This window comes from Hyla sarda, chromosome 8, assembly GCF_029499605.1.
Source record: "Hyla sarda isolate aHylSar1 chromosome 8, aHylSar1.hap1, whole genome shotgun sequence".
Taxonomy (NCBI): domain Eukaryota; kingdom Metazoa; phylum Chordata; class Amphibia; order Anura; family Hylidae; genus Hyla; species Hyla sarda.
The window spans coordinates 90,753,747-90,770,511 of NC_079196.1; the positions used below are offsets into that span (position 1 = coordinate 90,753,747).

General features: G+C 43.2%; 1 protein-coding gene and 1 long non-coding RNA gene across 3 annotated transcripts in view; one reads left to right on the top strand and one right to left on the bottom strand.

Annotated features, from left to right (window-relative positions):
- Positions 1-16,765, top strand: part of ITGB2 (integrin subunit beta 2) — a 198,822-nt gene that overhangs the window by 36,370 nt on the left and 145,687 nt on the right. The window lies entirely within an intron of this gene.
- LOC130283933 (uncharacterized) overlaps positions 4,124-16,765 on the bottom strand; it is a 54,902-nt gene continuing 42,260 nt past the window's right edge. The window contains exon 3 of the long non-coding RNA XR_008846880.1: positions 4,124-5,333. This is a non-coding gene — a long non-coding RNA (uncharacterized LOC130283933). The remainder of the gene's footprint in view (positions 5,334-16,765) is intronic.

Genomic DNA, 16,765 nt, shown 5'->3' on the forward strand with positions numbered 1-16,765 from the left:
TTTTCTTAAGTATTGTTTGAATAAGCATTAATTATTATTTTTATTGAAAATAACATAAAATGCTAATACCCCTAGTTACCAGGGAAAATACTGTGAAAAATATACTAACATTTTATAGCTATGTTACGGTGTGTCTACACATGTTAATTGATCCTTTAAATGTCTGCTTAAAAAAAAGTTATGTGAATGTACATAGTACCAGTTAATAGTATGCATAAATGTATTGTATATTATGAGAGATTCTTGAAATTGCTGTACATTTCTTATAATTTGATGTCTCTGATGACTGATGCTAATCATTATGACTTTAAGATTCAAACCTTTAAAGGGGTACTACGCCCCTAGACATCTTATCCCCTATCCAAAGGATAGGGGATAAGATGTCAGATCGCCGCGGTCCTGCTGCTGGGGACCCCCGGGATCCCCGCTGCGGCACCCCGCTATCATTACAGCACAGAGCGAGTTCGCTCTGTGCGTAATGACGGACGATACAGGGGACGGAGCAGCGTGACGTCATGGCTCCGCCCCTCCTGACATCACGGCCTGTCCCCTTAATGCAAGTCTATGGCAGGGGGCGTGATGACCGCCACACCCCCTCCCATAGACTTGTATTGAAAGGGGTGGGCCGTGAAGTCACGAGGGGCGGAGCCGTGATGTAACGATGCTCCGGCCCCTGTATTGCGTGTCATTACGTGCAGAGCGAACTTGCTCTGTGCTGTAATGATAGCGCGGTGCCGCAGCGGGGATCCCGGGGCTCCCCAGCAGCGGGACCGCGGCGATCTGACATCTTATCCCCTATCCTTTGGATAGGGGATAAGATGTCTAGGGGCAGAGTACCCCTTTAAATGTGTGCTTCCAAAATAGCTGAGACATACTACTTGGAATTGAAGCTCCTAGGAAGCCTAAATGTTAACCCTCTTAGGACAGATTTTTCCTCTGAAATAGGCACTGTTCTTTCAAACACCTTCCTAACATTTTATAGCCAATGTGATTCCTACATCCCTAGATATATGTAAATCACTTTATTTACCAAAAATAACTCTTCACCCCAGACAACAGTTCTAAAATCCTGGCCACTAGGTGTCTTACTCACTTCACTGCACGGTGCTGTAATGTTATCTCCCCCTCCCTTCTCAGCAGTGTTCAGTGCTTATTGGAACCCCTTTCTTGCTGTGATCCTGTTGCTGCTGTTTCTTTCCTTTATGCTCACATACCACCTTGCAAAGCCTGTGCATTAGTAAACTCTTCTCCCCAGTAATGTCTGTACAGTGTAAATCAGCCAAGCACAGTGCCAACCTGTTAAAGGGTACCTTTCATCAAAAAAACTTTTGATATATTATAGATTAATGTATGCAGAATAGCTTTTCAATTGCATGTTATTAAAAAATATGCTTCTTTCTATTTAATTTTCCACTTTGAAAAAATGACCACTAGGGGTCTCCCTACCAGTCCTTTTTTATACATTTCAGACTCATGCACGAGTCCTAAATCTCAGACTGCAGCTGGGACAGAGACAAGCTCAACACTGCTACCTGGCAGTGAGCAGTGGTGAGTTTGTCTGTGTTTCGGCTGCAGTCTGAGATTTAGGACTCGTGCATGAGTCTGAAATCTATAAAAAAGGACTGGTAGGGAGACCCCTAGTGGTCATTTTTTCAAAGGGGAAAATTAAATAGAAAGAAGCATCTTTTTTTAATAACATGCTATTGGAAAGTTATTCTGCATACATTAATCTATAATATATCAAAAGTTTTTTTGATGAAAGGTACCCTTTAAAGCACAGCAAGGCAGTGATTGTAAGGTAAGCAGCGATGCATACAGCACAAAGGGGGAGATTTATCAAAACCTGTGCAGAGGAAATGCTGACCTGTTGCCCATAGCAACCAATCAGATCGCTTCTTTCATTTCCCATAGGCCTTGTTTAAAATGAAAGAAGAGATCTGATTGGTTGTTATAGTATCCCCCTATAATGTATTGAGACTCACTTGCTACATTTGCTAGGCAGGTGTTCTTGTACCCAGCTGAGTAAATCTACTGTAGTGATCAACATTGCATTCAGTTCAGTGCATTGCCCCCCCTACATTTGCTGGTCCAGGTACTCCACTGGTGTATTCCATAGGGGATATGGGGAAAAAATGTTTGAAAAAAAAGCCCCTTCTATAATAATATATATATATAAGACTATAATGGAAGTTGGAACGCCCCCCCCTTTTCCTAGTTTGTAAATAAAATAAACATAAACATGTGGTATCGCCGTGTACGTAAATGTCCGAACTATTAAAATATACTGCTAATTAACCTCTTAAAGGGTAGCTCCCACCATCCTATTTTTATTTTTTGCTAGCCCGTCCCCCCCCTCCCGCTACGGCACTAGCCCTTTGCCTCTTCCCCCCCCTCCCCCGCCCCGCATACCCAGTTCCCTCATTACACTTGCAGTTACTGCAGAGTCCGGCAGCGGGCGTGCAGCGACAGCGGCGGCAACGAGGCGGCGGCGATGTGCAGGAGGAGTGGCCTCCCAGCCAGTGGCCGGGGAGCCAATGCGCTCGCTCCCGCCTGTCTGATTGACAGGCAGGGAGCGAGTGCAGCCTAACTGAAAAAGGACTGATTGCCACTCCAAAATCAGTCCTTTTTCAGTGGCCGGTTTTTAAATGTAAATTAAACCTTTTTAATGAAAAATAAATAATAAAAGTATATTAGATATATGTTGTAATACATAAGTACTACAACATATCAAAAAATTAAGTTGGTGACAGTGCCCATTTAAAGGGGTTGTCAGGCCCAAGGTCTGATTATGGAATCATACATGTGTATTCTAACTGTATTTGTGTATTATATATAATCTAAGGCATGGGTGAGGGTTCATTCGGACTGTGTATTTGTTATTGTGCATTCCAGTTTTATTGGGGGGGGGGGGGTCTCTCTATCTGTGTTATACCTGCTTTGAAGTCAGGCACTCTGGCCATCATAAAACACTAAAATAAGGGACCAGTAAAGAGGGATGGTAGTTTCCCCCCCACCTTGTAGGGTCAGATGAATTCCCTTTTCCCTCCTAAAAAGCCACTATAAAACTGAGATGCTGGACAAACCTTTGTTCAAGCCTATGACAAAAGCTGACAAGACATCCTAAGATACAGCTGGACTGTCACTCACAAGAACTGCTATACCATTATGCTGTAAAGACTTTATTTTTGTTTTCTGAACTTGTCTTGCTGAACTCGTTTATATATTTTTGTACCTGTATGACATTTGTTTATTTTATACGTAGCACTGTGATACCTTTTTTCAGATTAAATGTTTAATTAATCAGCTCTGGTCTTTGATCTGTAAATAATCTCTAAATATAGGAGCTCACCTTTCTGAAGGAAGCTCTGGTGAAACACGTTTATCAAAGGGTTAATTTGGTGACTTGCTGTGACTAGTAGTGGATACCCAGAGGCCTGGTGGCTTTAACCCTTGCACCATCACACTCTCTCTAGCATCTTGGCTGGACCGATAGGGTGTGATCGTGACAGGGGTATTCCAGGATTTTTTTTTATTTGACTATGCTACAGGGGCTGTAAAGTTAGTGTAGTTCATAAAATAGTGGCTGTACCTGTGTTTGACGGTTTTCTCCCAATTCTTATGTGATTGTTACCCCAATATTTATTTTTAACAGATTTTTCCCAGGTTTCAATATGGCCGAGACCTGACTAGCCAGCTGATGACAGGGAGCCTGTCTACTTCAATGGGTGGAGGGATCGCTTGGTGGGAGAGAGATCAATCTGCAACTAATGCAACAGCTGTAGGCACCCTGATTGAAAATTACAGGTCTTTTGAATGGATGCAGCTCATTTATGTTTCAATTGGTGGGGTGGCTGATGTGTGGGAGGGAGGAAAATGGAATTATGGGATTTGTAGGCAAAGAAGAAAACTCAAACAGGAAATACCAGTTCACAAAAAGCTAGCACAGTATTATGGTAATCTCACAACATAGGCATTTAGCCTCAAGACAAGCTCAGATCCTTCCTAAGCATGTCCATTACTGTCTGCCAGGTACGTACTAAAATCCCCTTATGGTGGATAACCCTTTTAAGTTTAGACTGTTGTGGAGAAAGGAAACTCTGCAGCACACGTCATCAACTCCAACGTAACTTTATTGGCAGCAAAGTACAGTGCACAGGCAACAAATGTTTCGCTCTTTACATCTTCTTCACAGGCTGATTCTAAATGAGATCCCCTCCCCTTAAATACTCCCTGTTCACAATAACTTTATTGACATTAACAATAGTAGAAAAGTGGACATTAAAAACAATATGTAAGCACATATATAAAACCAAATAGACAGGTGGAGGAACATGTAAGCACAATAATTACTATGACACAGTTCATAGACAGACAGCGCGGCACTACTATCCCTTCAGGTGCAGAACGATGATGACACGGCAGACCAGGACTATAGTTTGCTGGGGGTGGTGCTCTGACTAGCAATAGTGCATGGAATCGCAACAAAAAAGAAGAGAAGAATAATCGGCAACTCACCATAATCGGCCATAGGAGGAAGCACGAACATCGTGCGAAACGGAGCTTGGTCGCCATCCTGTGTCCCCCCACTACCCTCTTCCCAAATGAGATGTTTGTGAGTATGAATCAATAAAAGAAGATATACTCAGCTGGCCGTGGTGAGTTGCCGATTATTCTTCTCTTCTTTTTTGTTGCGACAATAATTACTATCAACACCAACATACAGTGTTACATAGTAGAGAAGACACTAATGTCTTTCCGTTCATTGAGACCAAGTGGGCCTAACGCCCCTGCTCTTAGTATCAATGATGTTTCACATTGCAACCATTGTTGGTGGCGGTCTCCTCCATGTGGGGGAACATTAACCCTTTTTAATCCTAAAAACTTCATGCATCTTGGGTCCAAGTTATGAGTGTCACACATATGACTAATTAGTTTAGGAGATCCTATCTTTGTTCTCAGTGATCATACATGTTCATTTAAATAGTGGTTGGATGGTTTTACCAATATAAAACCTGTGACAGTCACATACGATTGCATACACCACATATGCTGTTCTACATGTAAAGAAATCTGAAATACACAATTCAGTCTGACCTAGCCGGATAAACTGTGGCTCCAGAAAATTGCCACAGCAACGGCAACTTGCGCATTTATGGTTACCCTTGGGAATCGCATCTTATAACCAGTTCCTGGAGGTAGAGGTATCCATTCTGCCCCAGACTAAAGAGACCATCAGTTTGTGTTGTGCCTTCTCTGCAAGTACAGGGTCCTCATCAATTATCCGCCAGTTCTTTCTAATGGCAGATTTTATGATTTCATTCATCGAACTTTGTCTGAAAATAAAAGAACAGTCCTGTTTACTTTTTTTCTTAGCGTTATACATATGCTGATGTCTATCCCTATCTTTAGCTTTGTTCCATGCATGTTTAATTGATGAGATAGGGTAGTCTCGTTCCTCCAGCTTTTTGCTTAATTCCTCAGCCTGTTGGTTAAATGAATTATCATCATTATTAATACAGCGTAAATGTACAAATTGTCTGTATGGTAGGGAATGTTTAGTGTATGCCGGGTGGTAACTGTCATAATGCAGCAATGCATTGGTGGCAGTAGGTTATGAAAAAACAGTGGTGTGAATACCTTCCTTCGTACGTGTCACCTGAATATCATGAAAAGTAGCAGTCTTATTACCGAAATCACTGGTAAAGTGCATATTGAAAGTGTTATCATTCAGGTAAGTTACAAATGAATGAAATTCCTCCTTTGACCCGGCCCAGACCAGAAAAATGTCATCTATATAGCGCAAAAAGAGACGTGTGTGTCTCAGGAAGATTTTGCTATGGGAAAATACCTTCCGAACCTCCAGATCGCCTCAAAAAACTATTAGCGAAAGTGGGCGCGACCAGGGTCCCCATTGCAGTCTCCGCTCGCTGCCAGTACCACTTGTGGTCAAATTGAAAGGCATTATGACTGAGGAGAAAAAATATTGCCTTACAGACATAATCAGCAAAATTGCTGTTCATCTGTGTACGGGTCAGCTGGCGTCTTACTGCCTGTACACCCGCATCCTGTACAAGCTTTCCACATCCAGCATGGCAAGCTTATAGTCCTCATGCCATGTCATCTGATCCAAGTGGCACAAAAAATACCCTGTATCTTTTATGTATGAAGCAAGGTCTGGAGGATTAGTTGGAGCAACCAATCTAAGCAGCGGGACAGGGGCTCAGTCACTGAGCCCCTGCCGGCCACAATGGGTCTACCTGGAGGTGTATTAAGACACTTATGAATTTTCGGTAGGAAGTAGCAGTATGGCCATTTTGGAAATTTCCTAAATAGTTTCTCAGCAAATCGGGGGGGGGGAAGAAAAAAACCTCTCTCAACTACCTCCATGAGAAGCCTACATAGGCCATCTTGGTACTTCCTAGTAGGGTCAGGTAATATGCAGCAGGCCTGCAGACAACTGTCAGAATTACACTTCTGTCTGATCACAGCATCTCCACAGCATCTGACAGGTAACACGCTTGTCAGAGCTCTGATCGACACCCCTGTAATACAATCTGGCTGTGTCAATTGGTAGCCAAGGCAGCTGGAGGCCTTCTGAAGGTCTTCATGCCTGCAATGGCAGATCTTCTGGTACAGCCTGTCCCAGACAGGTTGTACTAGTACAGCACCAATTTAAAGGGAATCTGACAGCTTGTTTACCCGCATTAAATCCCATACACTTGCTGTTTTACCATACATGTGCTGTTTACCACCCCGATCAGTTGTCCCATTAGTGAGATAGAGCCACCGTTGCTAATATGCAAATGTTCAGCTGGCTTCTGCCTCCATTGCGCAAAAGAGATCATATGCTTATTAGCAACAGAGGCTCTATCACATTAACAGGACCACTGATTGCGGGTAGTAAAACATTGCTTTACTCATTGTTGCTCCGTCCAAGGATCCTGACCAGGCTAAAGGAATCGTAAGTACCGCATAGCGGTCTGTTTTCTTTTTCAGGTACCGGAGTACAAATACTGACTAGTGATGTCATGAACATAACATTTTCGGTTAGCGAATGCGAACTTCCGCAAATGTTCTTGTACCGGCGAATCGGGCGAACCGCCATTGACTTCAATGGGCAGGCGAATTTTAAAACCCACAGGGACTCTTTCTGGCCACAATAGTGATTTAAAAGTTGTTTCAAGGGGACTAATACCTGGACTGTGGCGTGCTGGAGGGGGATCCATGGCAAAACTCCCATGGAAAATTACATAGTTGATGCAGAGTCTGGTTTTAATTCATAAAGGGCATAAATCACCTATTATTCCTAAAATCTTTGGAATAACGTGCTTTAGCCCCCTTTAGGCAGCACATAGAGCCCCCCTTTAGGCATCACATAGTTAGATCCCCCCTTTAGGCAGCACATAGATTCCACCATATTAGGCAGCAAATAGTTAGAGCCCCCCTTTAGGCAGCACATAGGTAGAGCCTCCCTTTAGGCAGCACATAGAGACCCCTTTAGGCAGCACATAGTTAGATCCCCCTTTAGGCATCACATAGATTCCCCCATGTTAGGCAGCACATAGTTAGAGCCCCCCTTTAGGCAGCACATAGAGCCCCCCTTTAAGCAGCAAATAGATTCCCCCATATTAGGCAGCACATAGTTAGAGCCCCCCTTTAGGCAGCACTTATTTCACAGCCCAAAAAGTTTATTTTATTTTATTTGGACATCTATCACACCAAATGTTATTTGCACTAGTGTGACAATGAGCAAAAAGGTTGCCAGCGGAGTTCCCCTTTTAAGCAGAGGTCCCCAACCAGGGTTCCTCCAGCAGTTGCAAGACACACGGACTGAACTTATAGCCCTTTTAATACTGTATTTAGTTGCTTGAAGGAAATTACGTTTTACACTGGAGTACCCCTTTTAACCAGCGGTTCCCTCCCAACCAGGGTGCCTCCAGCTGTTGCAAGACACACAGACTGAACTCATAGCCCTTTTAATACTGTATTTAGTTGCTTGAAGGAACTTAAGTTTTACACTGCAGTACCCCTCTTAACCAGCGGCCCCCTCCCAACCAGGGTGCCTCCAGCTGTTGCAAGACACACGGACTGAACTTATAGCCCTTTTAATACTGTAGTTAGTTGCTTGAAGGAACTTAAGTTTTACACTGGATTAACCTTTTAACCAGCGGTTCCCTCCCAACCAGGGTGCCCCCAGCTGTTGCAAGACACACGGACTGATATTTGAGCCCTAAAAAGGGCTTTTTTGGGTGCTGTCCTTAAAGCAGATGTTACACTAGTGCTTTAGGAGTAAAGTGGACCCTGAATACACCACCTAGCAGCAACCTAGCTATCGCTTTCCCTATTACAGCAGGAGCAGCTTCTCTGTCCCTCCACTTCCTAAGCCTGCAGCATGCCGAATGAAGGTAAAATGGCGTCCGTGAAGGAGGTAGGAGGGTCTGGAAGGGAGGGACTGCTGCTGATTGGCTGTAATGTGTCTGCTGACTCTGACTCACAGGGTCAAAGTTTACGGCAATGTTAAAGTATAGGGGGCGAATCGAACTTCACATATGTTCGCTCGGTGATGCGAACGCGAACATGCTAAGTTCGCCGGGAACTGTTTGCCGGCGAACAATTCGCGACATCTCTAATACTGACAGGTCCCTATATGTATATATTTTTTCCCTAGGAAACTAAACTGTGGGGAACGGACCTGTGAGTAATATATATACAAAATAGACATCCTCTATGAATGTGAAAGACTTATAATCATGCTGAAACGAGGTATGGTTTGTGTTTTATTTTCAGGCATGAAGGAGACGTGGCCCCTGCTGGATTGTTTGACCTATATGTCTGTGTCCAAATCATAAGAGCATTTACCTATATATTTTGCATACTGTTTCTAAAAACTTGATAGTGGTGCATATCTATCTCTCCTGAGGACATCACATAATTGTGATAGAAACGCGTTGAGAGGAAAATTGAGATAATTATAAAATCCACATTTATCTAAACATTAACCACACTTGTGAGCATACAGCTTTAAATGGATGACTGATTTACAAGATTGAATGGTTGCATTATCTTACCTCTGGGACAAATGTGTCTAAGTGGTTAATATAGACCTTTTGAATAATGCTTGATATATACTGAATTACTTTGTTTTGTTGCCTGGGATAATAGCGATCTCAAGAATTACTTAATATTGAGACCGACTGCCAGGGCAAGTGAAGCAATATATTGTTGGTGATACAAGTCGTCTTAATTTGTCGATTAATGAGATCTACCCAATGCTGATGTATAGGTTGCTATAGGCAATGACCTATTTGATTACTGACAAATATTTCCTTTTTTTCTTTTGGTCAGAGGATATTTTGACACTAACTGGTGTTATTTTATGAGCTATTAATAAAAGTTTAGTATTAGGCACTTCTCCTCCTATTTAACCTGTTCAGGACCCAAGACGTATGCATACGTCTTGGGACCCTGGTACTTAAGGACCCAGGACGTATGCATACGCCCTGAGTCATTCCGGTCTCCGCCGCTCGCCGGGCGGAGATCGGAAGCGGATGCCTGCTGAAATCGTTCAGCAGGCATCCAGGGCAAACGCCGAGGGGGGACATGTAGGCCCCCCCATGTCGGCGATCGCCGCAAATCGCTGCTGAAATCACAACAGCGATCTGCGGCGATACCGGGCTGATCAGGTCTCTGAGAACCGACCGCCCGGTAATTTTGCATGATCCTGGCTGTCACAGACAGCCAGGTACATGCTGAAGTATAGGTGCAAGGTGGCAAGCCTGCCACCTCCTCCTATCCCCTGCGATTCTTAGGTTAGCTAACCGACCAATCGCAGGGGGGGGGGGGGGTTACTTCCTCCCGCCCTGCCCGGCCCCTGGAAGTCCGGAGAGAACGGGAGGACGGGGGAGTGCTGGGGACCAGCCCCGGTACTTACCTCGTCCCTGAAGACCCGGATCCCGGTGGCGACAGGTGAGTGGATCTTCGGCGGCGGCGCGGGACCTTTGCAGCAGTCCAGACCACCGCCGTAAAGCGATCCGGACTGTTCCATCTGGTCCCCTTACACTACAACTCCCAGCATGCCCAGACTCCCCTTGGCGTCTGGGCATGCTGGGAGTTGCAGTTTTGCAACATCTGGAGGTCCACAGTTTGGAGACCACTGTGCCCTTCCAGATGTTACATAGTTACATAGTTACATAGTTAGTACGGTCGAAAAAAGACATATGTCCATCAAGTTCAACCAGGGAATTAAGGGGTAGGGGTGTGGTGCGATATTGGGGAAGGGATGAGATTTTATATTTCTTCATAAGCATTAATCTTATTTTGTTCCAGGAATGTATCTAATCCTGTTTTAAAGCTGTTAATTGTTCCTGCTGTGACCAGTTCCTGAGGTAGACCGTTCCATAAATTCACAGTCCTCACGGTAAAGAAGGCGTGTCGCCCCTTGAGACTAAACTTTTTCTTCTCCAGACGGAGGGAGTGCCCCCTCGTCCTTTGGGGGGGTTTAACCAGGAACAGTTTTTCTCGATATTTTTTGTATGGGCCATTAATATACTTATATACGTTTATCATATCCCCCCCTTAAACGTCTCTTCTCAAGACTAAACAATTGTAACTCCTTTAATCGCTCCTCATAGCTAAGATGTTCCATGACCCATATTAGTTTAGTCGCGCGTCTCTGCACCCTTTCCAACTCCGCAGTGTCCCTTTTATGGACAGGTGCCCAAAACTGAACAGCATATTCCAGGTGAGGCCGTACCAATGCTTTATAAAGGGGGAGTATTATGTCCCTGTCCCTTGAGTCCATGCCTCTTTTGATACATGACAATATCCTGCTGGCTTTGGAAGCAGCAGCCTGACATTGCATGCTATTCTGTAGTCTGTGATCTACAAGTACACCCAGATCCTTCTCTACCAGTGACTCTGCCAGTTTAATCCCCCCTAAGACATACGACGCATGCAGGTTATTAGTACCCAGATGCATAACTTTACATTTATCCACATTGAACCTCATTTGCCAAGTGGATGCCCAGACACTTAGTCTATCCAAGTCATCTTGTAACTTATGCACATCCTCTATAGACTGTACCGTGCTACAAAGCTTGGTGTCATCTGCAAAGATAGAAACAGAGCTGTTAATACTATCCTCTATATCATTGATAAATAAATTAAACAGCAGCGGGCCCAGTACTGAACCTTGGGGTACACCACTAATAACCGGGGACCAATCAGAGTACGAATCATTGACCACCACTCTCTGGGTGCGATCCATGAGCCAGTGTTCAATCCAGTTACAAACTAAAATTTCCAAACCCAAAGACCTTAACTTACCTGTCAGACGTCTATGAGGGACAGTATCAAACGCTTTAGCAAAATCCAGAAACACTATATCCACAGCCATTCCTCTGTCAAGGCTTCTACTCACCTCTTCATAAAAGCAAATTAGATTGGTTTGACAACTTCTATCCTTAGTAAACCCATGCTGGCTATCACTTGTAATACAATTATCCCCTATGTATTCCTGTATGTAATCCCTTATAAGTCCTTCAAACAATTTACCCACAATGCACGTTAAACTTACCGGTCTATAGTTTCCTGGGGAAGACCTAGAGCCCTTTTTGAAGATTGGCACCACATTCGCCTTGCGCCAGTCCCTTGGCACAATACCAGACACCAGAGAATCTCTAAATATCATGAACAGGGGTACAGATATTACTGAACTTACCTCTCTAAGAACTCTTGGGTGTAGTCCATCCGGTCCTGGGGATTTGCTTACATTTATATCACTTAACTTACCTTGTACCATCTCTACATTAAGCCAGTTCAGTACATGATGTGTTACCAGCACTGACCTGGCCAATGTCAGCTCCTCCTTCTTCCTTAGTATATACAGAACTAAAGAACCCATTCAGTAGCTCCGCTTTCTCTTGATCGCCTGTGACAACCTCCCCATTATCATTATTAAGGGGTCCTACATGCTCTGTCCTTGGTTTTTTTGCATTTATATATCTAAAAAAATATTTAGGATTAGTTTTGCTTTCTTTGGCCACCTGTCTCTCATTTTGAATGTTTTTATTACATTTTTTACAGATTTTATTAAGCTCCTCGTACTGTTTAAATGTTATAGCTGACCCATCAGATTTGTATTTTTTGAAGGCTATTTTTTTGTTGTTTATTGCTCTTTTAACATCATGTGTCAGCCATGTAGGATTTAGTTTTAATCGTTTATATTTGTTCCCCTTTGGTATATATTTAGCTGTATAGTTATTTAGAGTTGATTTAAAGATGTCCCATTTACCTTCTGTATCAGTATTTGACAACACCTCCCCCCAGTCTATGTCCTGTAGTGCAGCCCTCAGCCCAGGGAAATTTGCCTTTTTAAAGTTATATGTTTTTGCCTTCCCCGCCTGTCTTTGTTTTCTACATTTTAAGTCAAAAGTAACTATATTGTGGTCGCTATTACCAAGGTTTTCCCGCACAGTTACATTACCAACCAGCTCTGCGTTGTTGGAAATGATCAGATCCAACAAGGCATCACTTCTTGTTGGGTCCTCCACAAACTGGCCCATAAAATTATCCTGCAATAAATTTAGGAATTGTCGCCCCTTTGTAGTTTTAGCCAACCCCGGACCCCAATCTATATCTGGATAGTTAAAATCTCCCATTATTACCACTGTACCTGCCCGGGCGGCCCTCTCTATTTGTTTATGCAGCCGACCTTCTATCTCTTCAGTGATATTAGGGGGTCTGTAGATTACCCCAAATATTATTTTTTCAGTATTTCCCTCCTTTTGTAATTCTACCCACAGTGATTCCACCTCCTCAGAATCATCACACACTATGGCATCGTTCACACTGACTTTCATACCACTTCTTACATACAGACAGACTCCACCACCTTTTCTGTTCATTCTATCCTTGCGAAACAATGTAAACCCCTGCAGATTGACAGCCCAGTCATGCGAGGAGTCCAGCCATGTCTCAGTGACCCCAACTATATCAATATGTTCCTCCAGTTACAAGGCCTCAAGCTCCCCCATTTTATTTGCTAGGCTTCTGGCATTTGTGAACATACACTTTACATTTCCATCCTTTATGTTATTGGGGTTAATGGGATTCAAGGGTGTAAGTTTAATTTTCCTATGAAGCTTATTCCTATTAACTATTCTAACCCCTCCCTCCGCTCCACCCCCAGGTACATTTATAATTCCCACCTCTCTATCTACACTATCTTCCCCCTCTTTGCTGTAGGTTCCCTCCCCCCAAGTCCCTAGTTTAAACACTCCTCCACCCTTCTAGCCAAAACTAGCAAAACTACATATCCTCAGCATGCCCTTACTGTCCAGGCATGCTGGGAGTTGTAGTTCTGTAACATCTGGCCCTTCAGATGTTGCAGAACTACAACTCCCAGCATGCCTGGACAGTTTTGGCATACTGGGAGTTGTAGTTTTGCAACATCACATCTGGAAGGGCACAGATTGGGAACCACTGTATTAGTGGTCTGCAAACTGTAGTCCTCCAGATGTTGCAAAACTACAACTCCAAGCATGCCGGTAGTTGTAGTTCGGCAGCATCTGGCTCTAAAGATGTTTCCGAACTACTACTTCCAGCATGCCTGAGAATGTTTAGGAGTAGTGGTTTTGCAACAACTGGAGACACACTGGTTAGGAAACATTGTCTGTTTCCTTACTCAGTGTTTCCCAACCCGTGTGCCTTCAGCTGTTGCAAAACTATAACTACCCGCATGCACTGATAGACTGTGCATGCTGGGAGTTGTAATTTTGCAACAGCTGGAGCCCCCCCCCCCCCCCTGTGAATGTACAGGGTACATTCACATGGGCAGGGGGCTTACAGTGAGTATCAGGCTGCAAGTTTGCGGGAAACTCGCTGTAATCCCCCGCCCGTGTGACTGTACCCTAAAAACACTACACTACCACAAAATAAAATAAAAAGTAAAAAAACAGTACATATACACATACCCCTACACAGCCCCCCTCCCCTCCCCAATAAAAATGAAAAACGTCTGGTACACCACTGTTTCCAAAATGGAGCCTCCAGCTGTTGCAAAACAACAACTCCCAGTATTGCCGGACAGCCGTTGACTGTCCAAGCATGCTGGGAGTTTTGCAACAGCTGAAGGCACCCTTTTTGGGAATCACTGGCGTAGAATACCCCTATGTCCACCCCTATGCAAATCCCTAATTCAGGCCTCAAATGCACATGGCGCTCTCTCACTTCGGAGCCCTGTCGTATTTCAAGGCAACAGTTTAGGGCCACATATGGGGTATCGCCGTACTCGGGAGAAATTGCCTAACAAATTTAGGTGGGCTTTTTCTCCTTTCACCCCTTATGAAAAGGTGAAGTTGGGGTCTTCACCAGCATGTTAGTGTAAAAAAAAAATTTTTTTTACACTAACATGCTGGTGTTGCCCTATACTTTTCATTTTGACAAGAGGTAAAAGGGAAAAAAGCCCCCCAAAATTTGTGATGCAGTTTCTCCCGACTACGGAGATACCCCATATGTGGGCACAAATTGCTCTGGGGGCGCACAACAAGGCCCAGAAGGGAGAGTGCACCAAGTACATTTGAGGTGATTTGCACAGGGGTGGCTGATTGTTACAACGGTTTTGACAAACACAAAAAAAACAAAACCCCACATGTGACCCCATTTCGGAAACTACAACCCTCACGGAATGTAATGGGGGGTGCATTGAGAATTTACACCCCACTGGTGTCTGACAGATCTTTGGAACAGTGGGCTGTGCATATTAAAAATTTTGTACAGCCAACTGTTCCAAAGATCTGACAGACACCAGTGGGGGGTAAATGCTCGGTGTACCCCTTGTTACGTTCCTGTTTGCTGTCCTGGTACCATAGGGGCTTCCTAAATGTGAAATGCCCCCCGAGCAAAATTTGCTCTCAAAAAGCCAAATATGACTCCTACTCTTGTGAGCATTGTAGTTCGCCCGTAGTGCACTTCAGGTCCACTTATGGGGTACCTCCATACTCAGAAGAGATGGGGTTACAAATTTTGGGTGGTATTTTCTGATATTAACCCTTGCATAAATGTGAAATTTGGGGGGAAACACACATTTTAGTGACTTTTTTTTTTTTACGTATGCAAAAGTCGTGAAACCCCTGTGGGGTATTAAGGCTCACTTTATTCCTTGTTACATTTCTCAAGGGGTCTAGTTTCCAAAATTGTATGCCATGTGTTTTTTTTTTTGCTGTCCTGGCACAATAGGGGCTTCCTAAATGCGACATGCCCCCGAGCAAAATTTGCTCTCAAAAAGCCAAATATTACTCCTTCTCTTCTGAGCATTGTAGTTCGCCCGTAGTGCACTTCAGGTCAACTTATGGGGTACCTCCATACTCAGAAGAGATGGGGTTACAAATTTGGGGGGGTATTTTCTGCTATTAACTCTTGCAAAAATGTGAAATTTGGGGGGAAACGCACATTTTAGTGAAAATCTTTTTTTACATATGCAAAAGTCGTGAAACACCTGTGGTGTATTAAGGCTCACTTAATTCCTTGTTAAGTTCCTCAAGGGGTCTAGTTTCCAAAATGGTATGGCATGTGTTTTTTTTTTTTTTTTTTTTTGCTGTTCTGGCACCATAGGGGCTTCCTAAATGCAACATGCCCCCCAAAAACCATTTCAGAAAAACATACTCTCCAAAATCCCCTTGTCGCTACTTCGCTTCTGAACCCTCTACTGCGCCCACCGAACACTTTACATAGACATATGAGGTATGTGCTTACTCGAGAGAAATTGGGCTACAAATATAAGTATACATTTTCTCCTTTTACCCCTTGTAAAAATTCAAAAATTGGGTCTACAAGAAAATGCGAATGTAAAAAATGAAGATTGTGAATTTTCTCCTTCACTTTGCTGCTATTCCTGTGAAACACCTAAAGGGTTAAAACACTGACTGAATGTCATTTTGAATACTTTGGAGGGTGCAGTTTTTATAATGGGGTCAATTGTGGGGTATTTCTAAGATGAAGACCCTCAAATAATGAGTTTGAAAATTTTGTGAAAAATTGGAAAATTGCTGCTGAACTTTGAAGCCCTCTGGTGTCTTCCAAAAGTAAAAACTCGTCAATTTTATGATGCAAACATAAAGTAGACATATTGTATATGTGAATAAATAAAAAAAATTATTTGGAATATCCATTTTCCTTACAAGTTGAGAGCTTCAAAGTTAGAAAAATGCAAAATTTTCAAATTTTTCATAAAATTTTGGGATTTTTCACCAAGAAATGATGCAAGTTACCACAAAATTTTACCACTATGTTAAAGTAGAATATGTCACGAAAAAACAATCTCCGAATCAGAATAAATAAAAGCGTTCCAGAGTTATTAATTAGAGATGAGCGAATTTACAGTAAATTCGATTCGTCACGAACTTCTCGGCTCGGCAGTTGATGACTTATCCTGCATAAATTAGTTCAGCTTTCAGGTGCTCCGGTGGGCTGGAAAAGGTGGATACAATCCTAGGAAAGAGTCTCCTAGGACTGTATCCACCTTTTCCAGCCCACGGAAGCACCTGAAAGCTGAACTCATTTATGCAGGATAAGCCATCAACTGCCGAGCCGAGAAGTTCGTGACAAATCGAATTTACTGTAAATTCGCTCATCTCTATTATTAATGTTTAAAGTGACAGTGGTCAGATGTTCAAAAAATGTCCGGTTCCTAAGGTGTAAAATGGCTGGGTCCTTAAGGGGTCAGTTTTAAATATTTCCTTTTTTTCTTTTGGTCAGAGGATATTTT